Raw genomic sequence first — 25,404 nt, 5'->3', positions numbered from 1 at the left:
GACCTGGACAAATGCACTTAATTACAGATTTGTGTGTGCAGTTGCTCAGTTTGTTAATAAAGCCTTTTCAATTGCATCTACAAACTGGATGTCAAGTGTGCATACGCTATGCTTTTCCTGTCACGAAAGTGACCTTTGTGAAATGTGGCCTAATGACCAATTTATCTATTTTAAGACATGTATAAAATATCAGACATACTCAGTACATCGGCTTGGTGTAAAAGTCAATGGCCAAACTGGGAGGGTGAGTTTCTGCTTTGCAAGGTTGCTGGTGTTGCTTGGTTCAGGTATTTGGAAGCCAAGGTTCTTCTTTGTATGTGTATTTTATAGCCGAGGATGGGAACTGTTTGTTATAGCTGCGTATGGGAACAGCTTGAAAAAAATCAACTACATACTTTTTCCATTTTGGTGAGAAATAGTTAATGTTCCATAGCCTTTGATTTATTTATTAAAAGTATTTTACCAGGAAGCACAACAGAGACAGGCCTTCTCATTTACAGTGAGACCCCAGAGAGCAGTAAATTTACATACACAAAGGACTAGCATCAACCCCTGAACCTTTAATGTTTATTTTGATAGCCCACCCTGCTGGTAAGGTCTTTTGTTAAGAAGCCAGGTACAACAAGGCAAGGATCCAAACAAACAACACTGGTAGCTTTGTTGACCAGGTCATACGATGTCTTGCCCTTGAACAGTACCCCTTGTCTCTTACCCTTTGCCCCTAGAAAATGAAGTTAGTTGGAGTCCCTGTGGCAGATTTAGCATTTCCTTTCAGTGTCTGCCAATCTATCAAAATTCAGCTACCGCTGTGAACCCATCAACTCGGCGCAAAAAAGAACAAGGCTTACTACGGACCCCCTCAAAGTAGCAATCATTTATCCCTTCCTGAACTTTAGCTGACCTTTGTAGCAGGCTCGAAGTTGAAGCGCATAGCACCTTGTTGTGCACAAGCCAGGCACAGGATTTTTCACTCACCCAAGCCAACGCTTTTATTTCATTTCATTAATAAGAGTGTTGCATTTTGGAATAACCACTTGAAGGGAAATAAAGTCTTCAACCAAGGATCCGATTGCATAGCACCACACAAAAGAAAACAAACAAATATAAATATTCCACATTTACTGAGCCAGTTAACATCACTTTGTAGAGGAAATAAACAAAACAAGTGGATTCCATTCACGAAGATTTATTGGGAGGAGGAGGGGAGATATTGTTCAGAGAACACAATGATGCATTTATATACAAATAATTGCAAAGTAAAATGAATCATATAGAGCATTGAACTCCAAAACTGAGAATACCATATAACTACAATATATTGCCTAAATATTGGAGCAGCTTTGTTTTATTTTTTAAAGCAAGAGGAAACTCTAGATTGCAGTAAGGGTTATACGCAGTGTAACTCCCTCTGTAAATTTAAACTGACCTAAGGGACATAATTACATACATCTCATCATGAGACAATATACTTTTTATTTGTTTGAATTTTATTTGTATTGGTGAAACTGACCTGAAACTGACACAAGTTTATTAGAAAAAGGACTCTCAAAAACAGAGTGGGCTGGTCTTCTTACTTAAGATGGATGTGCCAACTTCTAGTATGATTAGAGAAATGGATAACTCACTAACATCTGTGCAAACTACAATAAAAAGGGATTTAGTGTTACCCCAAGGAAGGTAAAAGAGGCTGTCTGTCCATTAAACGCTTTATTACAGTGCCAGCAGCTTTTTTCTAACTCAGTTATTCCTGCACAGAGCTCAGCACTGTGACTGCCTGTCATCCTTACCAGACAGTGCTTGGGGCTCCGCAGTTTTTTTGTGCAAGGTAGATGACAATCAAATGACTCATTGAGCAGGGAAAGCGCCTGACCCCTAGTGAAGGATTAACTACGGAAAGTGAGTGTGATCATGTCACACCATTACTTAGAATTTTCACAGTCAATTTCTGAAAATATGAGATAACTCCTTAAAGAGACAGCTCTTTCAGGAAGCGCTATGAGCCAGCAGAAATTCCCTTCCAGTACAAAGGCAGACGGTGCCATCATGGAGACATCGGCTCAGCTGCTCAGTGGGAGCCAACCACCATCCGTCTCATGACAGCAGATGAGGTTAAGAGTGAGCAAGACAGAATTCAGAAAGCTCGGTAACAATTCAGATAGTCTAGGCAGGGAGCAGACTATTGAATCCTGTCATGGCAGTCTCCATTTGGGTTAACAAAAGACCTTTAAAAAAAAAAAATGCAAATAGAATCATGGAATCATTTGAGTTGGAAGGGACCCTAACAGACCATATAGTCCAACTCCCCTGCAGCGAACAGAGACACCTACGGCTCCATCAGATGCTCAGAGCCTGGTCCTGCCTGACCTTGGGTGTCTCTAGGAATGGGGCATCCAGTGCCTCCCTGGGCAAGAGGTGGAATTTCATTCAATCCCTCTTATGCTCAGAGGAAAAAAAAAAAAAAAAAAAAAATCTGTGTCCCCATGTGAATGAGACTGTCCAGCAAGTCTATTGAAACAGCAAATATTTTACAACTCTGCAAATACACAAAGACCGCGTCGCACATGGGAATGTCTGTTCCTGCATGGCACAGCCTAACTGCTGTAAGGACATCTTGAGAAAAGCCACGAATGCTGCTGGGTTCCTGGCAGTGCTAAGCCCCAGCACGTCTCTATGAACCTGTTAGCACTTTCTCACATTAAAACCCCCTTGTGGTATATAAGAGGGGAGGCTTGACCCATTAATCAGCAAATGAAGGGCCCATTTGCTCTGTTTTTACACAACACATTTTTTCATGCACGGTTCTAAATGTGAGATTCATCAAGTTTCCACCAAAAAAAGTAATTCAGCCTAAGAACCTCAAAGCTTGGGCGTGCCAAAAATGAGATAACATCTGCTGCTGCCTGAATCTAATTGAAATGATTCATTATAAAATTTACAGACCCGCTTAATGATTTTGTATTTCTTTTCCAGAATCACCTTGTTCATTAACTCACCTTAGGTAAGCTAAATTCAGAAAAGCAGTAGCTTCCCAAACCTGCCAGAGTTTGCACACAGCATTTCCTAACAAAAGGAGGCTGATTTTTCCTTCGACAGTGTGTTTGTGGGGTTTCTTTGGAAAATACATTCCCTTAGAGAAAAGCTTCATTATCATCAAACAGAGACCCATTAGGAGCGCGTTTAAATTTGCACCCTTTTCCTAGAATTGGGGCTGAAATAGCAGATTCATTTATGGCAGTTTTCTGGCTGTTTTGATGGCATTTTTGCTCCCAGGTAATGTCATCTCTATATACATCCCCCTTTAAAGAAAGCCGACAAAAGAATCTTTTCCTGCCTTTTTTTTTTTTTTTTTTTTTTAATTTTCAAGTAGCCAACTATTCAGTTGCTAAAATGTAAGGCACATACAGAATTTTGTTTGATTCTACACAGTTTTTCAAAAGGAAGATCCTTTATGTGTGTAAAAGGAGAGAAGTGGAAAAAAAACGAATAAGCATGTGAATAATTAGATCAGAGATAGATGCCACCTTTTCTCAGTGTTGAAACTGTGAGGGGGAAAAAAGTGCTACCATATAATTGACATAATTGATCTATTTTTTCCCTTTTTTGCTGCAGTAATTTTTTATGCATGCCATTGTTGCTGTTATTATCCAAGATGTGATCTTGTGTGGTTGATAATACTGACTAGATATGAATACTGGTAAGTACCAGCCAATCACAAATCTATAGTGTCTATTTCTGCATCACCAGGTGCTATCTCATGGGAAATATCCTCTTTTTTGGCAGGCACACAGCGCTCTGCATTATCTGTCATTTTCATTGGATTCAAGCTACAGCTGAGCCAAAAAGACTTAGTTCTAGCATATGTGCTCAAAATGGCCAGGATGAGATTGTCCAAATTCACCCTTTCAGGATTGTATTAGAAAACAACTGGAGCTAAAGCTAAAAATTAGAGCTAGCAAAGTATCTGAATTACATTTGGGAAACTGCAAACACCATAAGCTCAAAAGATTTCCAGCTTATCACAGTCATCACCTCCAAAAGCTCTAAGGAGCCTAAGTCAGCAATTTCTATATTTTTTCGACACTTCTTTTGTACAGATTAAATGTGATGATGTCAACAAAGAAGAACAAGGACATCACAAGAAGACAAAATCCTTCTGTTTTCCAGTGGCTCAGAAAACTACAACAAGAAGCTAACGATTACATGCGAATGCCATATTTAATAGGTCAGTGTTGCCACATTCTGAGTCAGCACTAATATATTAGATGGGACTGTTGTTTATTAATAATTCTGTAGCTAAACTATATGAAATGGGACCATGAGCCTTTTTTCAATTACAATAAAATAGTAATACTGTATCCTCCATCTAATGAGGACAGGCTTAATTGGGATGGTTGCTTTATTAACATACCTCCCAGGAAACTAATTTGGTATAATGTTAGTGAATAGCTGTGACTGCTGTTTAATTGGGATGGTACTAACAAAAACTCTGCTTAATGGGGATACATTTGGTCAGTACCAAGGGGTTAAGTGATACTTAACTTGGTGTTAAATGGGTGTGAAATTCTGAGTTTTGTTCTTTTAATGAAGACACAGCTAACTAGGGGTCAGACAAGGAAAAGTAGGAGGAAAGTGTAATTCTGTATTAGTTTTGGCCTCTTATTATATCTTATCCCTGAGAGAACTTTAAAAACGGCAAGAGACTCCTTGATAGCAACCATCCCATGATCTTTTGTCCATTTTCTGTGAAAATGTATTTGTATCTGACTTTTAACCTGATTTTTTTTTTTTACTGAAAGATCTCACGTGACTGATTTCATCCTACATTTAGGAAGGATTTCTAGATGGTGACTAGCAAAGGGCTGTGATGAAGACTTTGCTCAGCTTAACTCTCATTTAATTTCATAAACCAAAGTATGAGCAAAGTACAAAAGCATAAAAATAGTAGGAATGCTCAAAATGAAAATCAAAAGCCACGTCAGTTCTCCTGCAAGCCATCCATATGCATAAGAAAACATTCATAGTAAAGTTCAAACTCCTGCAAGAAGCAAATACCATATGCAGACCTTCGTAGTGCACATAAGCAAGCCTTTTGCTCAAAAACTAGGGAAGCAGAAACAGTACCCTGAACTCAGTGATCAACACATACAGAACAAATTACCAACAGCAATACACTTACCTGCAGTGGCATATACTAGCTAATAAATGTTTTATATTAAGAAGTTTTAGTCTATGGAATGTAAACCCTTAATTATGAGCGCTACACCACATCTAAAACATTTATCAACCAATATTGAATAGCAAACATCTGTAAAAAATCAATCTCTTTTTGCGGCTCATTCGCAAACCTAGGAAGAACTAGATTGTGCATAATAAGCATAAAAATGATCAGAAGATCTGAATATCTGGGGTAAAAAGACAAAAAGATATCCCATTACTGTACTAGTGCACATCCTTGCCTAGAACTAGAATTTTTATTGGTGGCAGGAAATGTACTTGTTAGCATTTAATAAAAATATTTACAAGAAATCAAAATATAGTCTTGATAAAACATTTAAAATCAAATTTCACATACAAGTACAAAATAGATCTCTAGCGATTGTTAAAATTTAATGTAGCTTTGAGTATTGTTTACTACTATCAAACACTAAATTACATTTTCTTGATTACTCTTGCTGTACATTGACTCTATTTTAGGGAGGAGGTGGAAAAAATAATCATGCGATGCATTCTTATGGCCAAAAACCACAGAAATCAATGACAAAATACTTCTAAGCTCACAAAGTTCAAATCAAGGCCTTTGTTATAACTTAGCATCTATATTCTCATAATTAGCTGATGCCTTATTTTGATTTCCTTCACCATAGTGCTAATGAAAATGAAAGAATCTCAAAATATTTGAATGAAGAACATACAAATAACTTTCAATCTGTCTGTCAGCAAGCAAAAGTCTAAAGATATTGAATATGTAAATTGCCTTAATAAAAGAAGAATGATGTCTTTTTCAGTAATCAGTTTAATTACATTGCGATCTTTCAATAGAGAAATAGTAGTTCTGCTCAAAGTCTTTTAGAAAAGGGACTCGGGTGGGACACGAAAACTGGTTCATGAGAAGTTATCAAAATACATACGGTAAAATAGCTTTTACAATGACACACTAAGTTGACATCTTCACCAACTTATGCTGACATGGTTCTATGGAGGCAATACTGCTATACACTGTGTTTGGCCTTTTTGTTGTAACACTGAACTGTCATCCTCCAAGTCAGTACATGTAAGGAAAAGAGTTCTAAGGAATTTGTTTGCTTTTATATGGAGCCTGTGATAAGAAACACAGCTAGCCCAACTTGAGAAGTACCACACAGGAACATTTTTTCTTCATTTCTGTTATCACTTTCTTAAAAAGTCATTTATATTTTACATATCATTACATTTAACCCAATTTTGACCAGGAAAAACATCATACACCATTATACCTGAGTGAAGGATTAAGGCCTCTCTGTAGCTTATAGAGTATAATTTGGCCTAAAAAACATCAGTGCTTAGTCCTTCTCCCAAATATTTTCTGTAGAAACTTTTGCATATGAAGGTACCACTTGAGCCTTCTATCTGGCATCAGAGTTCAACTCAGTGTTGAAGGTTACAAAACCCTTCAACAGGCAAAGGAAACTAACGTTCATGCCATACAACAACCAAAGGATTAATGGTCAAATGACAGTCAGGACTAATGCTCAGCTAGCTCAGCTAGCTTAGCAGACATCACTGATTGTAGTCCAAATGTGGCTTTGAGGGCACAAAGAAGATAATGGACCATACTTTGAGAAATCAATCTGTATTTTTCCTGTGGGGACAAATCAGGTTTTTGCTGCATCAAATTTGGAATGCTAATGGAGGCTCAGAAAGGCCCTGAAAGAGGTAGAATGCTGCCCTGATTCTGAATGAGGGAGAACATGATTTGTAATTGGCCTGGGTCTTTCAAATTTGCTTACGGTCATTGTCTGCTAAATACTTTTCTCCTAGCTTTGTTAGCCAGGATCCTCAGAGCCCTATGATCTGTGGCTGATGAAGGTAGTTAAGGGAGAATGTTAAAATGGGAATTTAAGTCTGAGCAATTGCTGCAAAAATTAACAAAATACTAAAACCTTATGCGAGAAGACCTTTGCAAACTTCTCTCATTAGACTGGGGTCCAAAACTTGAACTTTGAAAAACTTGGCATCACATTAAAAAAGTCTTTGGGATTCTCATGCCTCCCTTGTATTTTTAAATTACAAAGGCAAAATGAAATCACACGTAAATTCAACATAATCAAACTAAATTAACAGGCAGTTTCAAGAAATGTGTAGATGTGGCACTTAGGGACATGGTTTAGTGGTGCGATGTAATGGGTTGACAGTTGGGCTAGAGGACCTTAGCAGTCTTTTCCAAACTCACTGATTCTATGATTCCGTTACAGGTCAGCTAAATAACAAGCTTTGAATGTGACTGTTTTTTGTGCAGTATCCAGAGAATCAAAACCTCCTTTCCCCCCTCCCTTTGTTTTCAGTAGCGTATGCAATCCCTGCAAAACGTAACAGCTAACATATAAACAAAAGCACCCTGCAGACCTCTGTACTTGTCTCTACTTTGAAACAAATTCTCAATTTTGTTAGGGTTAAGGGTTGGTGGTCTCATTTGAGCCCACTGTGGACAGTCATCTGCATGACACAGCCAGACTGCCTTTTGGCACAAAGTCGTGTGATTGGCAGCAATTGCTCAGGAGAGGCTCAGGGCTGGATGATGAAGTAACTTCCATTATAGAATACAGACAAGGTCAACTTCATGCAGAGAGTAGCAACAAGAAGTCCTCGTCCCCAAAGTCTCTGTCCTACTGGATGTATGTTTTTGTATTTTGCTGATACACTTTAATGAAAAAATATTTTTCAGCAGTTAACTGCTGTGTGTACAAAGGTTATCAAAACTGGGGAAAAAATACATTCCATGTACAAGTTAAAAAATAACTGCATTTATCTATTGCATCTGAAATAATTAAAGGCTATCCTAAATGCTTTTGCAATACTTTTTGACAGAATGATTGACTTCACAGAAGCTGCTCAGACTGTCTCTCAGGGAAGCTGTCCATAGAGCAGTAAATAACAGTTGTGTTTTACAAGTTATGCCCATGAATGAGGGTCACTTTCAGCACCTCAAAGTCTGCAAGCCTGCCTATAGAAATGGGATCGCTTGGAGCTGGAGAAGAGTATTTGACACTGTTGGCTGAGCTTAATTTTTTTCTGAGGAAAAATAGAGCTACTGTACAGCAAATCCCACAATAAAAGACATATTCAAAACAAACTTAAAACATTCAGTGTTAAGTTAGAGTTAATAAGATTAGCAGGAGCAACTCAAGCTCTATGAGGGACATATCATGCTGCATCCTATTATTATTATTTTTAAAGTTATCTACCATTAACATAGCATAGACATTTAATAAACTGAAATTGGACTTATGCAAGTGCACAAGTGACAGTTATCAGTCCTTCTTCAATCTTAGTATCTTGGTAGTACCTTCAATCCCCCAAGCCTGTTATAGACCAAAACATCTAGTATGACAAAGGCAGCTGACAGCCTATGGAAAAGCTCTTGGAAAGGAAGCTAGCTTTTACAACCTTGCATAATTTTCTCTAGATTCTTCTGTAATAGCACGTAAAGAGTTTGCTTCTCTTATCTGGAAGAACAGGATAATAACAGGCATAGGTTGATAAATCCAAAATCTGCTTTTCAGATAACAGATATGGGGACCACTCCTCTCCATCCTATGGGTGGGGACCATTATCCCATGCCTTTTACAACCTATCACAGCTTACTCAAACTTTTTGAGCTACTATATACAGTCTGCTTTCTTCTTAGTCAAGGCCCACTCCTGAGACCACTATGGAACACTGACAATATTCCACATTATGTATTTCATAATTCACCTAATCGCATTTGTTTCCACTCTCATCCATACCATCTCTCACTTGCATGCTGCTAGACTGCACAGCTTACAAGGGTGAAAGCAAAACCTACAATACGTAATCTATTAAGTTTATTTTTAATCACAGCAACAACAAAAAAGTGCTACCAAACAAGTACATCCTTAAGAAAAAAAAAAAATGCACCTTGCTGGAGCCTCATGATGCTACTGACAGATCATTCACATTATATACATCTATTTACTTTGCTAATCAATTAAAACACTGAAGTTAACATATGCCATATTAAGTGGTACATATGCTATGAAACAGTTTGTTAAAAAAAATACTTTTTGTGAACTTCTGTTCCCATCTGATGTTTTAAAACAGTCTTGAAAAATTATCATTTTCTAGCCCCAACACAAAAGCAATTCTCCCAACCCCTGCTGATGCAGCCAAAGGTAATGGAGGAGTCCTTAGCAGGGAACAGAAGCAAATGAAAATACCTCTCCTTTGGCATGAAAATGGCCTTCAGATTTTGCAGATAAGTCTTAAAAACATTTGAGGTTAAGTGAAAGACAGATCAGCTCAGAAAGGAAACATTTTGTCTTTGGGCAATAAAATTTGGCTGCAGAAATCTCTTGATGATAAACCGACTTCACTCAATTCCCATGAGATGCTGTTCCCAGCAATATCACACACACAAGGGGAGAACCTTCACTAGCACATTCACACATAACGCCATATACCAGTGGAATTAATTGCTTGCTTAGGATTGCAGCCACACAGAAAAACAAAGGATAAAACTATTTATCGTTTCCCCTGCTAGAAGGCATGTGGAAAAGAGGGGTAAAAATCATTAAAGAACATTAGCTGCTAGGTTCAGACTTTCAGGCCTTCCCAGATGGGACTGACAAGCAAACCAAGTGTGAATGCACACTAACACTTGCCCATCAACCCTGACCACCCAGAGAATGGGTGGATATGTACAAACGTACCTTTCTTGCAGCTCCTTCCTGCCTGATTTAAAATATTCATACACTAATCCCACCATTTCTTGGGTTGGATTCTTCACCGTTACCTGTTTAGTAAAGACGTATGTGCTGGTCTCAAACTAGACTGGGGGTACTGAAAACTAAAAAAATTAAAACAGCATTTTAAGTCTAAATACTGTAGTGTGGTTAAACAGCACTCCTGAAGTGCCCCAGGCTTCACACATCATTGTGATGAGGACATGTCATATTCTGATACCGACATGTCAAGCTTAGGAGGTTTAGACAGGTACAGTTAAATCACATTGCAGCATTGAATTTCCACTTCTAAAATTTTATCTTGTTTGTACAGCAAGTCAGGATAGCTGGCTATACAGAAGTTGACCTGCCAAAAGAAAAAAAAAGAGGGGGAGGGTGGCTTACTAGGTCATACAAAAATAAATAGGGGGGAGTGTGGAGAAGACCTATATTGTTTTGCACTCTGCGTAGACTTGTTCACAGCCAATAAAATGACTATTTGGAGAAAAAAAAGGGAGGTAGCAGGAGAAGAATTAGCTACTCTGAGAATTCAGCTGCTCACCCCTTGCCAGCGCACCCATTTCAATTTGGAGTTCCAGGCTGTCACAGGCTACTAGGCTCACAGGCTGTTCCTTTCATTGATGGAGACAGTTCCCATGGCAGGATAAATCCAACTTCAAACCACCTATGCAGCACATAGCCAAGCTGACCAGATGAAATTTGAAGTTTAGTGCACGGCAAGCACCAGCAGACTCAATTAAGGCGAGCTGCTAAGCTAAATTTGCCATACCACTCCTTGGCAGCAGAAAGTTCTCCCTCTCACAAATTCCCCACGTCAAGAATCAGCCCAAAAAGACTTTCAAAGACCCTTGAACGCCAGGCAGGAGTAATCATTGAGGAGAGCTGCAGGGGATTCATGCTGTGCTATTAGTTTCAGCAGTAAACCAGGACACCCAATGATGAAATCACTTATTCTGTGAGAAGTAACAGACTATTTATGACGCTCTTCTTCCTTGTCTTCCTCAGGTCCTGAGGGAGAAGCAAGGGAAGACCTGTTTCCATTGGTAGCCCACAGAACACCACTAGAAAGAAGAGCAAGCCAAGACATCAAGAGAAGTGTGGGGCTGATAACTAAGAGTGCAGCTGGATTATGGTAGCAAGAACCACACACTGGCACTGTTAAGATGAGGGCTCTATGTCTTGCTATGTAGCACATCATTCTGCACTGCTCGAACCAGCAGTGGCCCAGAGCACTTATAAACAGAATTGGATGCTGTGGCCAAGACTGATGTCAGATATTCCTGTATCTCTGTTACCCATCTCCCATGGACTCCTATTATAAAATCAGCTGGAAATATTTCCTGGCAGCAAAAGGATTTGTAGCTGTTGGGAAACAAGAAATATTCTACTGCGTTAGAAGGAAGTGCTAACAGTGCTAAACTTCTCTTTCAAGAACTTCTAACCTGAACAACACCAACAACTACTCCAAAAATCCTGAAGAGCCTCCAAGTGAACTGAAGCTTGTAGAACAAGCTTTTTTGAAACAGCCAAAGCTTCTTTTAATCTACAAAACGTGTCTATTTCTAATACTATAAATCAAGTCTTGTTAATAATGCCCAGGTGCTTCTTTAACTGAGGGAACGTCTGACCAGCTTAGGAAAAAAAAAAATAAAAATAAAAATAAAAAAATCACACAACACTGTTTTCTAAATGAATATTCACCACTAGCATAAGTGAAAGCAGAATATAGACATAGTATTGAAAAGAGGATGGGAACATCCTGACCAGTCATTTATCACTGATTCCTGTGATACGAAGTCGTACCAGCCAGGAGCTCCCTAGCCCAAAATCATGTCAGTGGAAAATAGCCCACTGCCAGGGTGAAATCCTTTCAAGGAATATTTTTCTATTCTTGCTGTCAAAGGTTCACCTGAATATGTGTAGTTTAGCCTGTTTTCTGTCCCTGTGTCACATTCCTAGTTCTTCTTTTCCAAGCACAAAAGTTGCTGATGGCCAAGGCTCTTCTCCATGAAATAGGCAGCCAGGCATTTAACTGACTGTTAGCAAAGAATTCTTTGTCCAAATAATGCATCTTTATAATAAGGACCGTAATCTCTCTAAGGTTTACAGCTTTTATCATAGGTCATCTCATTGAAAATCAGCAACACGCTAATAAACCACCATGGAGAGTAATAACATCCTTGGTCTTAGAACATGGATTTTTTTTTTCCTTCTAAAGTTTCAGTCAAAACACATTTTAGTCCCAGCACCCAATTTCCTTAAAGAACTTTAAAAGGCAATTTTGTGGTTCAAGCTTCAACCTCTGGTTGTTTGATGGCAATCAGAGGTCAACACATTTTAAAGTGCTTGATCATGTCATTTTACTTGACCATTTCTGCCTTAATTGCAGATCACATTGGCTACAGCACAGTATTCTATAAATACTTGAACAATCTGTTCAATAGAGTGATAAAGCTAAGCAATTTAAAAAATAAGTTGAGCTATGTCACCTTCTTGTCAACTAAGCTACTAATTTAACTATATGTAGAACTTATATAATGAACTGCTATGCTGAGCACTCAGTAGAATTTCCAGTTATTCGCTTTCAGTGCTCATTAAGGTGAGAGATGACAGGACTGGCCACGTGTTCCTCTACAGCTGGATATCACCGAGATTATAACTAACCTGGCTAGAACAGAATTAAAAACTCTTATCAGCATTTAAGGAATGGAGTACTTTAACAGTAGGTTAGTCCTGCTCACACAAGCCCTCATATTTTGCTGCTTCTACTGTGACTATTAATTATTACAATCATTTACATATACAGCAGCTATAAGTTAACTGCCCCTCCCTCTTCCCATGCCACAATCTCTTTAAAATCACCTTGCTGACCTCTCCTCTTTCCCATATTTCAGCTTCTGAGGGATAGCTCCCTCCCCTCATCTCTTCCCTTATCAGAAAGACTGTTTCAGTGAGACCTAAATCACCTTTAGCTGCCTTCTCCCATCTCTAGTCTCACTCAAGAGCTGCCAGAGATATATATATATATATATATATATTATTTTTTTTTTTCCAAAGGCCGAATTCCCATCAGCAGTGCCAAGGACCATGAGGAAGCGCATTGCCTCTCCTAATCCCAAGAATTGTGGTGGCCAGTTTGGGAGCCACAACTCAAATGCAGGGCTGCTTCCAGGCTTCGTAGAGGTTAGCAGGGAGCTGAAACAGCACTTTGAGCCATAGGATCATTAAGGTTGGAAAGATCACCAAGATCATTAAGTCCAACCATCAACCCATGCCCGTGACCACTCTAAACCATGACACATAGTGTGATATCCACCCTATTCTTGAAAGCTTCCAAGAATAACGACTCCATCACTTCTGAACTGGCTACCCAGTTGTGATATCTCACCGCTCTGTTAGCAATGCAGGCCTCTGCTTAAAAACATCTTTCCTTTCTTGGGGACATCTGTTGTAACATGCAACTTCCGGAAAAAAAACTAATTTAAAACCCAAATCACTGTTGGCTGTGGTCTCTCACTTGGAAAAAGGCCAGTTTAGGCATCGAAGGGAAGAATATCACCTCATTACAAGACATAGAGAAGCATATATTGTGAACTATAGTTCCAGTAGCATTCACTGGCAGTTCATGGAAAAATCAGTTTCAAAATTCAAAGCTAATGAATGGTTCCAGAGTGTCAACTCCAATACATTTGCGTCTTGGAGTCTTGACTATGAAATCCATGAAGGTAGAAGGTTCCTCTACACCTTTTCCTCTTCTGGAACAACTAGAGAAGAACATATGCTGAACAGAGGCCTTCTACCTCATAAGATAAATACCATCTCAAGTTTTTCTGTCACTACCTGCTTGACTGTCTGTTGCTCAAAGAAAAATCAAAATCCTACAATAAGTATCCACTTCTTGATTTTTGAACCTCAATTTCAAATAAAGGAGGATCTACAGAAGAATCTACAGAATCAAAAAGGCTGCAACACTGCATGTGCTTTTCTTTTCCACAGGTAACTAAGCAAAAAAAAAAAAAAAATGAAAAGACTATTTCAAATATAGTTAGATTATACTGCAAAAAGAAGAGTCTTAATGTACAAATGTGTTACTTGACAGAAGTCATCTTGCCCTTGTGAAGAGCTGTCCTTGTGGATTTCTGTTTGTTCAATGAAATGACGTGGCTTAAGTTTTGATGTATCTCTCTTCTTTAAGGCATGCTATTGCTGAGAGAGTGCTGGCACTAGAAGTACTGCACAGGTGCATTTTGAGTGATTAGAACTGAGGAACCTTCTCCCTGCTGAAGAAATAGACCTACCCCAAAGCACCATGGTCAGCCACATATTAACGTATGTCCTAACATTAACCCATGCCAACATGGAAAGAAAAATATGACAACAAGAAAAAAAGTTACAGACTATAAGTTGCTCAATCCAATACTATACATACTAAAAAAAGGACAAAGATTAAATAACTTTCTTAGGTCTCGTTCTTACAGATTTTTCCCTTAAGGGACTCTCATCACTGTCCATACCCTAAAGCATATTGCAAGCAGGGCTTTACAGTGGAGGAATTACACTAGTTCAGATACTCAGGCATACGTAAATTTATAATTCTTATTGAAATCTTAACATCTACTAAGTCAGTACAAACTATGGACTGGAGTACCTTTAAGATTCTAACTCCTTCTGAAGAAGGTTCAAAGCAACTACTGTACAAGAATAAGCATCTAATTACCATCTTACCACACTTTCAAGAGTTCAAAATTATGCTCCTACAAACAAGAGAACAATTTTGCAGGCTTGTTTCAAAGGGGTAGGTGTGGATTTTTCCTCAGCAGTAGTTGAAATTCCCCTTCAACTTCCACTTTCCATATGAAAACTTTTGCTTGCTCTCACCTTGGAGAAATCTGTTGTTTCAATCCCATTTTTGAACTATGACAAATTGCTGGAACTAAGGAAGTTCTCTCACCATTTCATTAATGAAGTGAAGGAGAAATAGCTGCAGTTAAGCCTTAACTCCTTCCCTCCTACAGACTGTTTCCTTCTTGCTCTCAGATCATCTGCAGGGTTTCCATAGAATTCCCAAGTACTGATTGAAAGTGAATGTTTCAAAAGGCCAAGCTGCCCTGCGGCCAACACAGCGGTACTGCACATGGTCCTCAGCAGAGGACTAAAAGCTTTATTTCATAGGACTTTCTCACACACCCTCCACCTCAGTGTCACCACGCTGCAGAAAGTTTCCTCCAGAGTTCGGAGGCAGGAGAGCATGAGCTTGCATACACAAGCTGCTCTGGGTTTCTTGGCTCGGTGCAGAGTTGCAGCAGCCCACCCTTTCCACGACAAGAACCTTTTCCTTCTGCCAGTAACTTAAAAAGTCACATCATTCAAAGAGTTTAAATCTGTCCTGAGGAATCAGAGTCAAATCACATGCCTGAAGGGAGCTGCTAAGACTGAACAAAATAGAATTTGTTTCATTTCCTTCATCCGTAAAAGATACATGCCTAGGAAATTACATTAAGGCTATTGAGATGCTATATGATTTATGTTGCATAAGTCAAGTATTTACAAAATAAGGAATGCTAAAATTAATAAGTCCACATGACTTCAAATATGCTTCTGCTTAAGTGCAGCATATAGTCTTCAATTATGACTTCTCTCCACACAAGCCTCACATCGTGCAAAATAGAGTGACTGTTTTTCCTGAGTTGCTTTCAGGAATACTTGTTCAGATCTCCATTTGGGTTTCTGGCTTCTGATGTCAAAGCAGTTCAGCATTCCTTGCAGCTAACACATCAATTATTGTATTACATTCATGTCTCAAAAATACTGATGATTTCCATCTCCCTGTGGAGAGATGGACAATACTATTTTTTTCCCCACTTTACAGGAAACAGATAAACTTGCCAGAGCCCTTCCCAAGTAAATCTGGACATGCATTAATATCTCCTGGGCACATACTACTGCTTCCATACCTGCATTTGTTGACTTTATCCACTACTGTAAGAGTTTCAAAGGTCTACTCTTCTGGCCATATCTGTCCAACACTAAGCAGGTAGATTTTTAATTGAATTATCTTGCATATTATTTATTCTCACATTTTAAAAACATCTTCTCTCACACATGCTGCTGTTAACTTCAATTGCTAGAGCTACTAGAGCAAAAAACTTGCCAATAATTACCTGATACCGTGCCTTAGTTTACATCCAGAAACAATTTCATCCTGTGCTCTAAAGGGGGCAAATGGAAGAAAGGGGGAAATCCCATAAGGAAACAGTATTATATGATCTGGTAGCTAAAGAAAATGTGGAATTACATGTGTACCGGCCAAAACTGACAAAGTTCAGCTTGAATGAGTAGCTTACAATGCCAGCATTTTCTAGAAGTTGAGTGTTCGCATGTACATTCCAATATTCAGTATAAATACAAAGAGCCTGATATATGCTTAAACTCCTAAGGGTTCTTTAGCTAAAAAAGCTTTATAGATAACTGAGGGTTTTTTTAATGCTTTTTTTTTTTTTCTTTTTTAAATGGGAAAGCAGTGCAAAATAACCATCTTACTGTTTTCTACATTCTTCTGACTTTCCTTATATGACTTTTTCCAAAACAGCAATTCACACCCCAGAAGATGATATTCTTTTTCCTACCTTGGATGCTTTTCATATGACTCAGATTTCTATTACAGCTTCAACTACGAATTTGCAAAGAAGGAAAGCAAAGGACGTAGAAGTTGCAGTAAAAGAAGCAATTTATGTGCAACGAATATTAGCTTTTCTATGCTGTAGCAGAGAGTGTGATAAGCAGCAGGCACCCATGTGCTGTATACACAGAGTGAAACCTTTCCTTAGCAAACAGAAACTGAAATGTTTGCCCAAAGGATCAAAGATTCACACTGCAAAAGACTAATATTAGAGGGCAAGATAACCAATTAGTGCTTCCAGGCCACGTGTAGAATTGATTATTATATTTAACTCAGGCAAAAATTTCATCCTTTGCCCTCTATAAACTACTACAGCAATATAGTCCTTGTGAATATAGGGAAAAGAAGTCATTTCTAACAAGGTAGGTAAATTCATATTCAGTTCACTATCCAAGAGTCCGTTGTGAATATAGGAATCATTTCTATTCCAATGCCTTATCTTCTTTCTTTCTAAGCCTAAACACAGCTAAGAGAAAGGTAAATCCTTAACACTGGCTTCTGGCCACTCAGCCAGTCCTGTTCAAGTCATGGAAACTTTGAAAAATTAAGGTGCCAACCAATGCCATGTTTGGCTTTTGCAACTTGATGCTATACACAGTAAATTTAAAGTTGAGGTACCATATTGCCTTTTAAGTTTCATTACACATTGTTTCTACCCCTTCCAGGGTTTGTAGGCTCATCGTATCCATGCTTCTTAAAAGCACCCCATGAACGGTTTTATAATAAATATGGCAACATCTGAAATCTTACAGCACACAGCACTGTTTAGTTAACATTTAAAAGTGTGGGCTGTGTAAAATTAAGGTGCATTACCAAGGATATCTGCATTAAAGAAATTCGGAGGGCTGAGCGGACTCAGAATTAACACAGTATCTTCCACTTCCAGCACATTATGATTATCATTTACAATAATAGTAATTTCCTATTTAATTTCACTTTTCAGAATGCATCCATACCAGCCTTTTGGATTCCCATTCCTTTTCTGTTTTTAGAAAACCAAAGGTCCAGGCATGCTGTCCCCTTTCTAATAAGGCCCCATACATTGGCGCCAAACAGCCAAGCTTTCCTAAAGCACTGGAGTAATTCTGGAAGGCCCTTACTGCTGTGGAAACTGCTGAGCAAAGCCCTCACTCAATGGGTCTCCCTGGCATCCTTTAACCCTGTTGGTGATGATAAACTCTCATAAATCTAGGTAAGTCTTTAATTATACCTTAGGAACACTGATATTATAACTACAAAGTAGTAATAAAGAATACGCTGACAATTAGCTATAGCAAGTCTACACTTTGAGTAGAGGGAATTGTTTCTAGGGTAAACTAGAGTTTCATTACAGGTTTTTCCTGCAATTTTTGCTCTTCCCTCACTAATCCCCTATTCTGTTTGTTAGCTTATCTGTATAGACCATACATTTTCCACCTTTTCCCCCCCCTCTCTCTTCTGGGGAATATTTACCTTTTCCCTTTTCTCTGGAACACTGAGAGTTCTTGGCATGGGAACGCCACTTTGGTTTTGGAAAAAGGCTGTAACTAAATAAAGAGCTATGCATAGCAAAAAGCAGCAGTACTTCATCCCATCTCTGTTTGAAAGTTGGCAAATTATGACCTCTTACTATGGCATTGAGGTTCCAGTGAAACTGGAAGAAAAAAAATAACCAAAGTTACCAAAAAAAATGGTATAAGGGACTGAAAGATATAGTTTTGCTTTTAAATGTCAGTGCTACATTTGCATGCATTTTCTACTAGTGTATGTAAGTTATTTATATCTTAAGTCAAAGCATACATTTTAACTTGTGTGAATAATGCTGAAAGAATAGTAAGTTCTTTCACTCTACTAATTAAATCATCTTGAAAAACGGTCTAGGTAGTAAGTGACAGGATTAACAAGGGCACTTTGCAGGATTCTGATGTTTTCTTGATTAGATCAGAAGTATTTTGTATGGAAGCAGTATTTGATGAAGTGGTTTTAGCAATGTGAATGAATGCACGACTCTAGTTTATCTCAGTATCTTCATAAAGAAGCCATCTTAGCTGTCAAGGAAGCCCAACCAAGAGTGAAAATGACCTTAGCTCACAGCTAAGCAAAAGGTCAGCCAAACAGAATTGTGAGAAACATTATTCTTAGTTCTGATTCTTTGGGTTAGCCAGTGCTATTTCCAGACTAATGTAATGTATTCTACTGAATTTTAATAGGTCAATATTACAGGAATATGGGTTCTAAACTCCACAAACTCACTTTAACTTTTCCTTTTATTTCTTCTCCATAAGAAGCATTGGCCTTCCTGTTAACATACCTAGCTTGCTGGAAAGATTCTGTGAAATGGGGACTGTGCCTTAATTAGATGCATTTCAAGACCAAGTCCTTCTTTATTTTTGAAATAGTTAGAGATGGTCAAAATACTTCCACTCACAACAACAGCCACGCAAATTTTCTTAGCCTGTTTTCAAATGCGATTCCTAAATATTTCTACTCTTAACCCAGAAGTAATAATAAAACTGTCAAAATGTTTACATATACTGCATACCACCTGAGGTCTCTAACTGCTCTGTCAATATCCAATTAATTGCATTATAAATTTTATAGAACTAGAAAGTATAAAAATTCCCATTTTACAGATGAGGAAATGGGAGTATTAAGAATTCATGCACTCAGCCACACAGGAGCTAGCAAGAAGAGGGCTAGAATGAAGATCTCCAGTTGCCCAACAGCAGAGCTCGTTACACAGAAGTCGAGCAAAGAAAAATATTCATTTGTCCCTGTGATTTCACTCTTCTAGATATGAAATACTTTGGTACTAACACAATAGCAACACATTTCTATGGATTGCTCCAGGAGGAGGGCAATTTGGAGCAAGTCACAGTACCTCTCTGGCCAAAACAACACAAATAGACTTTTACAAAAATAAATTGCAAAATAACAAACAGTAACAAATATTTTTTTCTATTGAAATATTTAAAAGGAAGGCAAATAAAAGCCAGAGAGGATTATTAAAAAGCTACCCTATCTTCATAAAAATTCAGTGTTGGTAAATGCAATAGCCTGGATTTAGTTTGCATATGTTATATTAATCCTGGTCATACTTAAAATGGAAGATGGAGGGTATAAAGAGATCACTTTAAAACTCTCCAGGAGAATGCTCTGGAAATGACAAAGAAAATCCCAGATCACTCACAGAGAAAGAGCTGGAAAGGACAATACGCCCCGATTGCAGCCTCTCTCTGACAGATGTCATTCAGGCTTTGAACCTGATTTGGGTTTATTCGTAAGGCTACATGCTTCACTTACGTTTTAGCAGATAAGCATGCTTCAAAGGCAGCAGGATTTATCCTATGAAATGGTCAGGTTTCCCCCCCACTTTCTCACTTGCCATAGTCACCTGGCATTCTGTGCATACACTCTGCACAGAAATCAACTCCAAATACATAAAAAACTTCAGTCTGTTAACAAGCACGTTTGCAATTTTGAGATCTCAAAGCATCTTGCAAACAAGCATTCATAAAATAAGCCTTACACAGGACCATATGAAAAACTTTCTCCATATGCTTTAGAAGACATTCTTTCACAGTTTCCTTGCAGAGAGGCCATTTTCTCTGGGAGAACATTCTGCAGGTAGAACTTGAAATCAGAGCTTTGTGTTTTCAAAATGAGACACAGCAAAATAAATCACCCCAGAAGGTACATCTCAAATGGAAAAAGTGCTTCAGTCAGAACTGCTCATTTTTACAAAATAACAACAAAAAGCACCAAAACAACTCAATCACACACACATTATTTATCTAAATAACAGGATACAGGGTCAGCAACCAATATCTCCTCAGCTACAGTTCTTTAGGAACTTACTTCCTTTACTTCCTGTGCTATTTCTCTCTGTTTTTATTCCCTTCCTAACTGGAGTTCTAGGAATAGTTTATTGATTATGAGTCATTGCTTGAAATTACACACTAATTTGGAAATCCACTATTTTCTCCACTTTTGATGAGTAAAATCAGGATATACTCAAGTTTTAGAGAGCTGAAGTAATATAGTACATCAAACTTGTGACACAGAGGCTCAACTGCCCATAAGTGACTCCAGAAAAATCAGAGTTCAGAAGAATAGAAGTGTAAAGAGTATCTGTTTACTTTTTTTAATCTTATTCTATTTTCTTTCAACAACGTGCTTTGGTCCACATTATCAGGTTTTTCTCTCCTAGTCTTCTTCCCCCTCCTTTGATATATTTACTAATACCAGTTTTTTTCCCAGGATACTTTTGAACAGATTACATTCAGCTTCAACTTTGGATGAGTTTCAGCTCTTTGTAAGTGCTTACAACACTCAGCACAAACACTGCTTGTGTGATCTAGGCTTTGCAAAGTTATTTCCTAACCAGAGCGGGAGTGAATGGATGTCTACAATGCAGCACACTTGCATTGGCCAGCAACTGAGGTTTTTACCCAAGTAACAGTGCCTAGCTACAAATCCAGCCCTGCACAAGCTTTCTGCTTAAGCACAAATTCAGGGCAGGGCAAATCTTTGCAGAATTTGACTTTTTATTTCCCCTTTATATTGGAGATTGTCCAATTCTTCCCACAATGGGAAAACAAAGGGTAAAAAAAAAAAAAACACAGTGATTTCTGTGATATTCTAAAGAGTTCATTTTGTACCTCCTTACATTTCCAGAATTATTCCAAAACTAAGATCTCCCAACAGGGAAGGTTTTCCTGACATGAGATAACAAGGAATGTGGAGTAGCAGCAGTTACATCTTCCTGTGCTGTGAGAGTCAGGTTTTTTTTCTCCCCATAGGCTTGTTTGAATTTTTACCTGCCTAGTCTTTATGGAGTTCCTTCCTGTAACACTTCAGCATTTCAGAGCTGTGACACTGCTCTGGTATTAGAGGCTTATTAATTTAGAGCTTTGTTTATATTATAGGCAGGTATTTTATTCATTAGGAAATACTTTGTGGCTTATGGGGTGAACCAGTAAAGGGGAGGGACGTTGCTGAGCCAACAAGGAGTCTCCTCCTCTTGTTCAGTGCTTGTCTGTATCCAGTCCCTGCTGGCAGGTCCCAGTCCAACGGCCTTGTAGGGATGCAGATCCACAGCATTCCCTTTCCCATCATCTGCCTCGTGTCAGTCTTACACATAATGAGTTGGCCACAGACCCACTCTATGATGCCTAATACTGGAACTGCTGGATCCTTGGAATCAGATCACATAAGCTTTCTCACACAGCTCCTTTCTTGGCTTGTTAGTGCCAGCATCACGCAAGTGCCTCTGCAGCCACCCAGAATCACTAGCCACACACTGAACTTCAACTAGATACGTGTAAAGCCTTCCCCAGGATACAAATACAACAAACAGCTGATTCTCAAAGTTAAACTTCATCACAGTTGCAATAGGAAGGCCACAGGCATGCTGGCAGATGTAGCAAGCACTTTTTGCCCCACTTTCCTGAATGTTTATGTTTTATAAGCTCAACATCTCGAGGCAGCCCATGTTTGCTAGTTGCAAGTGAAGCCATTGTTCCTCTAATTCTGAGCCACATAGAGAGTGGTTTTAAAGCAAGCACTTTGTGTGGATGCTAAACACACTTGAGAGCTCCAAATAGATCCAAGAGTACCAGCATCCCAGATTTTGGACAGCTAATTGAAAGGCCTGCATATTTTCTGCCCTAAACCTCCCAGATTAGTTCTGTGCCTGTGACTCAAGTATAAGATAGATTCACAAGAAAAAACTATTAATATGGTATTAAGAAAAGATTTTATCTATAACACTGAAAGTTAAAATTGAAAGTTAAATTAAAAGCAACAATGCCAATGATAAAAAAATATGTTGATAGAAATGTTAAATAGGACAATTTTACTGTAGGCAAGTGGTTTCCAACTTCAATTGAATTCCTAATTAAAGCCATGACTGCTATTTATTGTGCAATATGCTTATTTGGTGCTGCAGCATCTGCTGCTTGAAAGCAGCATTCACCCTCCTCTCCTGGGTTAATTTAAGTTCACCCGCCTCCCCTCAGCTCAGTGCTGGCACTGGAGCCTCACAGAATGGGAATTCAGCACGTCACCGAGATTTAGTACCTACTCAAAAAACTAAACTTTAATATACACATACTAAATACCACATAGCTTATTTAATAGTGGCAGGAACCGCACTTAGAACATCAAATTGTCCCCCTCATGTCATTCACTCCAATGTGATGCCCAGTTTGAAGTCTTCTGTCAGGAGAATTGGATGATTAAAGGAAGAAACTTCCTTTTTCAGCCCTTGGTTTCTCTCACCCTGAGAATAAAGGGAAGGGTAAGCGCTTCCTTTCTCCCCTCCTCACTCCCTTGGCAGCCCCAGGTCAAGCCCAGTGATTTATTGCCAATATGGGACTTCTCTCCTAAAGAGCCCTTTTGGAGCAGTACCCACAAGACCCAAATGGGAACACAGGCGCTGCTAGGCTGGGTACTCTGCAGGCACAGGGCAGGATCCTCTTTTCTCCACATTTCTTTTGAAATTTAAATGAACAGACAAACAATCGTGGGGTAAAGTAGGGGTCAGCACTGGAGATCTATTTGCCCACACTCCTGTACAGGGGGAAAAAGGAGAGCACTGCACACAGCCATGCAGTGAGCCCTCCATGGCACAGCTCCCTTGCTGGTCAGACATGCCCAAACTTCTCAAGGCTTCAGTTACCCATAAGAGCACCACTGCTGAGCCATCATCTGGTTGGTTGGTGGCCAGAGACCACAAAGCTGGAGGAGCCCTTTTCCCCTGCCTCAAGGCATGCTCTTTCCTCGGGCATCTGCATCACAGCCACACTGACATTTCGGCCTGAAAACCCTGCACAAAGACTGTGCTATCACCACAGACTACAGAAAGAAAAAAAAAAAAAAAAAAAACCTGAAACATTAAAGAATTTTTGGTGACTGTTTGGGGGAGGGGGAGAATTATATGTGAAAACATAAGAAGTCTCTTCCAGCGTAGTTTAAATTGCTTTACAATACTGATTAAAATAACAGAACATTATGGCTTGCTTAACTAAACATTATATTTCTAAATCCATTTTCAATTGTTTTCCTTCAATTTAAACATTTTGAGCAATTTTATTGCTATTCAAACCTGCTTGATTTTTTTTTTATTAGAAATTAAAATGCATACTTTTATCTAGGTTACAGAGTGCTGGTACACTTAACTCTTCCGGCTCCACTGGCTGAGCACAGGAGATTTATCAATGGCATAAACACAGCACCTGGCCATTAGATTAATATATTTTTAAAATCACTTTTTGGCAGTAATGACAATTGGAAATTGAAGGAAAATAGCACAGGAGGTAGAGGGTGGGGGTGGTATAGAGAAAGAGGAAGTAAAGCAAAGCAAAGGGTATAAATGAGAGCTTCAAGATTAACATCTGTTTTGCTTATTCATATTCCTTCTTCACATTTTGGGGGCTTCTCTCCCTACACTTCAATCGGCAGGGAAAATAAAGCACAAAGAAGGTTTAAGAAATAAGAAAGCAAACTGATTGCAACTAAAGAAAAATAACTGTCTTTTAGACTATGAAATAGCAGCAAATTGCAAACACACTTCTGTAGCAAGACAGGCACCTAGAGCTCCTCTCGCACAGAGAGGCAATAATTATCCACACTGAGAAACAGCCAGCCCTGCCTGGACTCCAGCTGCACGTCAGAAAACCCCTCTTTTGGCTGAACACCAGCTGCATTGCCTTTGCCCAAACACCCACTGCTCCCTCTCCACCCCAGCACCTGGGTGAGGATGGTACCACTGGCCCCACCAATGCACACCCTAAGGTTTCTAATTTCCCTAAGTCAGCAGAGGACATTCAGAAACCACTAAGTGCTGGTAACCACATCAAAACATTAATTAACACAACCATATTCCCACACAAATAAAACATTAATATGGTAATTTCTAACCTATAACCAGCTGGTATCTTTTCCCCAGCTATATAGATAGTAGGATTAACAGTGCAAAGCAAGTATTATAACAAAGTCAAATTAATATCACCTTTTCCCTGTTTTATAATTCAGAATCAAACAATAAATTAGAGGAGTCCTTCAGAAGCCATTCCTCATGACATACAGCCCCGGATCCATTCTGGTTTCCACGTATTCCAGAGCCACTCGGTGACAAGAGCTCAGCCCAGACAGCTGTGACCATCGGGCAGCTCCCTCCGCTTTCCACTTGCTGTCACCGACCTTGCATCACCTCCCCAGCCTTTCCTCTTAGCATTTGACATAAAACAGCCTCCACATTTTTGAAAGGTGGCTGCTATGGCCCTATTGTCATACAGACAAAGAACAGGAAGAGGAACGCTACTTGGGCCAAGACAAAACCAAGCCAACAGCTTTCTTCAGGATCCATACTTAGTTACTACTTTGTTGTGGTTTTGTTGTTCTCTCTCTATATAGAGAGAGACAACTACATATTTTTGACAACTCAGTTGTCAAAAAACACACATACATATTTCTCTTCACTCTGCAATAGTTTTGGCATTGCCTTCAATGAAAAATGATTTTCGCGAACATTAATGTATTACACATACGTAATTTGAAAGAACTATGGGGAAAACAAGCAGCAAAAATATGAGCAATGTCAGTTAATGAAAAGCTCACATTTTCAAACTAGTGTTTGGCTAATTAAAATTGAATTAAGTAACTACCGCATTAACTATGTCAACTATTTAGCATAAAAAGTTGTTAAATATATCATATTGTATGGAGGAAGATTTTTGCAATCTTTAATTGTAAGAAATAGTCGTGTACTACTTAATTGCATAA

This window comes from Lagopus leucura, unplaced genomic scaffold (assembly GCF_019238085.1).
Source record: "Lagopus leucura isolate 7727_CA_CO unplaced genomic scaffold, USGS_WTPT01 Super-Scaffold_100017, whole genome shotgun sequence".
NCBI classification, from domain to species: domain Eukaryota; kingdom Metazoa; phylum Chordata; class Aves; order Galliformes; family Phasianidae; genus Lagopus; species Lagopus leucura.
Note: the sequence above shows the minus strand (reverse complement) of the source record.